Genomic DNA, 4,108 nt, shown 5'->3' on the forward strand with positions numbered 1-4,108 from the left:
TGCGCGAACCAAGTATATCAGAGCTGTGGCTTGGTAATGAATCCTGTTTCCCTAGAATGTCCGGTGACCATTCCCTTTCTCTTCTCTTCCCAGCACTCTACTGGGCTGGAAAAGTACCACAGAATGAGGTATTGGTAGTTTTGGCGACTGGTATAATCTTCAGCTCCAAGGCATAATCCTTGACAGGAAGATCTCAATGTATCAAATAATATAATCATGAGGCATAATTTCACCATTTCGTCCTGCCCCAGATGTGCTGGTGTTGGTACTTCATTCATAAATGAAACAGACAATAAAGAGCAATGGGCATTCTAGGTCAGCAGCTTTTGCTGACAGAATTGTTTGTCTAAATTTACAGTGGTTGAATTAGGTTGTCATATCCGTCTCTCTCAGAAAAAGAACACACAATGTTTCTACTGGGATGAAAAATACTCACATTTTTGCTTTCATGACTTCTGTCCTTAGCAATGCTCTGAAAATGTTCCCCTGATGTTTGTGGGTTTTTTTCTGCACAGAAAATGGTATGTCACCATTTTGATCCATGAGGGAATATTATAGTCGGAAAGAAAAACACAAAACAAAACCAAACAGTGACAAATAAACATGATGAACAATGCCAGAAGGGACACATGTAAGCAAGCTGCTCAAGATTGAATTCCTTATGCTGTTCTGTTCCGCAAGGATCTACAAACCTGGACACAAACATACCATATTGACAAGGGACCTCACTTCTTACTCAACATAGCTTGTTTATTTGTAGTCTGGAAACCTGGACAGTCGTGCTTTCTCAGTAGCCACTCAACAGCCACTGCTCTGTTTTTCTGATACGGGGGCTTCTGAAGAGAAAGATTGGCATAAAATGCCAAAACTACCCATCAAAACATTAATGTAACTTCTTTCTGAACGACAGTTTGCTTTCTCTAGCCAACAGTAACCAGCCTCCTGTTTTGCACTGAGTGCCATATAGTTTTCTTTCAGCAAAGTGCTGTTGAGGGCTGTGTACAGCTCTGGCATGAATTTCTGTACCTGTGATATGCCTGTTCACCTTTTTCAAATGCCTTTAAGAACTTCCTTCAAGAGCAACAACAGAGATTTTGGTAAGTCTTTTGATCTAATAGCCCTAACTAGTCTCTGAAGCAGGTCCACATAGGAAAATGCACATAATCATGAAAAGAATAAAAGAACAAACCTTCTGACAGGGATTGTGATGTACTGTTCTTTCAAACTCATTTGATAAGCTCTTGTTATTTTCTTGACATAACAACAGCATCACTCTGACATGTTTTGCTCTAAAGCATACATACAGCAAAAGCGCTTTAGTTCGTCACCTGAAAGATGCACGACTGCAATTCATACACGATTTCATTGCATGAAAGATGCCTTTGCCTGTGTTTCAGCACAGAAATTACAGAACAGGACCTAGTGAAGCTCCACTTACCAAATAGTTTTGCAGTATACACTGCTGTTGACAGGTATTGGCAGGCATAGCCTTACAGAACCAGGCTCCCACTGGCTAAAGCTGTGCTCAGTCCTGAACACGCTCATCCTCTCCCTGAGATAGGCATGTGATGGGATGGGCTCTGTACCCAGAGGGATTCCTGTTGGGGAAGACTGCTCTTTATTAAATTAGTGACTAATTTCTAAAGTGCAGTCACTTTTAAAATAGAGAGATTCAAATAATCACCTAAAACTGTGGTATCACAGACTGATTAGTTCTCCTAAGGGATTTTGGCCATTGAAGAAGAAATTCTCTTTTCCTTGGTCCTTGGCCCTGCCTGCCCCACTCCAAACTGCCACTTTGGTCCCTGCTCCTAGCTAGTGTTTTCCTCCATCCATTAAACTGCCTCTGATGATCAAAAAAATTTTATATGAGCTGATTTAACTCATTAACTCATCAGAAAACAATCTCATTCTTTTTGCTGGGTTTATTTCCCATCAGATTAGTGTGTTAAACCAGGCCACAGCAGGGGCTGAACATCAGAGGGATGGATGTAAGTGGAAGGAATACGCAACCAGAAATGTCACAGGAGACAAGGGAGGACAGAAAGTGGTTGTTAAATGGCCTGTCACATCGTGTGAAAAGACTGTGGGATGAGGAATATGTGAATCCATTATTTAGTACAGATCCTGAAGTAACTAAGCTTTAACAGTTGTTCTTGTGTGGATTCTGCACGGCTCTTCTCAAGCTTTCTAGGAAGGCATCCTTGCCCTTCTTTGTTCTTGGATGTCTCTTTTATGTATGTTACCAGGCAAGCCTATTTGTTCTAGAGACTAAACTGGATGAATGAGAAACAACACCCTAACTTTCTGTGGTGGTTTTCTATGTTTGTCTAGATTTTGGTTATCCACATCTCCCGTGTCCTCTGGATACATCTCATTATACAGCCTTTAATCCCAGTCCCTGGGATGAACACCATGCACAGGTGTTTTGCAATAAGCAGTTACGGATGAGGGTTTTGTGGCAGCCTGCTCAACCTACAGCTCAGTCACAGACATCAGGCAAGCCTGCCTGCCATGCTTGTATGTACCATTTAGAGACCACATGGAAATGGTGTTTATGGATGACAGAAAAAAATTGAATCAATCCTGCTGACTGGCATGGTGAGTATTCTGACACAAACAAGACCATTTTGAGCAAATCACAGAATCACACAATCGCAGAATCATCTGATTGGAAGAAACCTTCAAGGTAATTGAGTCAAACCGTACACTTTGCACTGCCAGGGTCCCTAAACCAAGCCCCTCAGTGCCACATCTAAATGTCTTCTAAACACTTCTAGGGATGGGGACTCCACCACTTCCCTGGGCAGCCTCTTCCAATGTTTTGCAATCCTCTCTGTAAAGAAATTTTTCCTAATATCCAACCTAAACCTTCCCCAGTGCAACTTGAGACCATTTCCTCTAGTCAGGTCACTCATGTCATGTGGGAGAAGATTCTGACCCCTGCCTCAACTACAACTTTCTCTCAGGTAGTTGTAGAGAGTGATAAGGTCTCCCCTGAGCCTCCTCTTCTCCAGGCTCAACAATCCCAGTTCCCTCAGCCATCCTCACAGGACTTGTCTTCTAGACCCTTCACCAGCTTCGTTGCTCTCCTCTGGGCACACTCCAGCACCTCAACGTCCTTCTTGAAATGAGGGGCCCAAAACTGGACACAGTACTCAAGGTGTGCCCTCACCAGTGCTGAGCACAGGGGGCAATCCCTTCCCTGCTCCTGCTGGCCACACTATTGCTGATACAAGCCAGGATGGTGTTGGCCTTCTTGGCTGCCTGGGCACTCTGCTGGATCATTTTCAGTCATCTGTCAACTAGCACCCCCAGGTCCTTTTCCGCTGTGCAACTTTCTGGCCACTCTTTCTCAGGCCTGTAGCATTGCAGGGGGTTGTTGTGGCCCAAGTGCAGGCCCATCGATCCAGCTTGTCCAGATCCCTCTGTAGAGCCTTCCGACATTCAAGGAGATCAACAAACTCACCCAACTTGGTGTCATTTGCAAACTCACTGAGGGTGCACTCAATCCCCTGATTCACCACCACTCTCTGGGCTTGGCCATACAGCCAGTTTTTTATCTAAAGAAGAGTATGCTCATCCAAGCCACGAGCAACCAGCTTCTCCAGGAGAATACTGTGGGAAACAGTGTCAAAGTTTTTACTAAAGTCCAGGTAAAGAATATCCACAGCTCTTCCCTTGGGTCACCTTGTCATAGAAGGAGATCAAGTTGAAGTGGAAATTTTTCAATTTCGAATCCTCAAATTAGGGAAATTTTTCTCAAGCTGCCAGTCCTCGGAGATGCCAGTCCCACATCACGCCCCCATGCACAGGCATACTGTCAGCCAGATGAGAGGAAGTGAAAGCACGAAGAGCTGAGAAGTGCTAAAAGGACCAGGATACGTGGTGTTAACCAGAAAATGCTGCCAACTTTAAGGTCCATTTACCATTTTCATTCGAAATTTCAAAAAAAATAGCAACATCCACAACCCTTCCTTCATCTGCTAAGCAGGTCAACCTATTATGCAGAAGATCAGTTTAGTCAAGCAGGACCTGCCTTTCATAAGCCCAAGCTGACTGGGGCTGATTACCTGGCTGTCCTGTACATGCCACATGATGGCACTCA

Source organism: Buceros rhinoceros, unplaced genomic scaffold (genome assembly GCF_000710305.1).
Source record: "Buceros rhinoceros silvestris isolate BGI_N320 unplaced genomic scaffold, ASM71030v1 scaffold6830, whole genome shotgun sequence".
NCBI classification, from domain to species: domain Eukaryota; kingdom Metazoa; phylum Chordata; class Aves; order Bucerotiformes; family Bucerotidae; genus Buceros; species Buceros rhinoceros.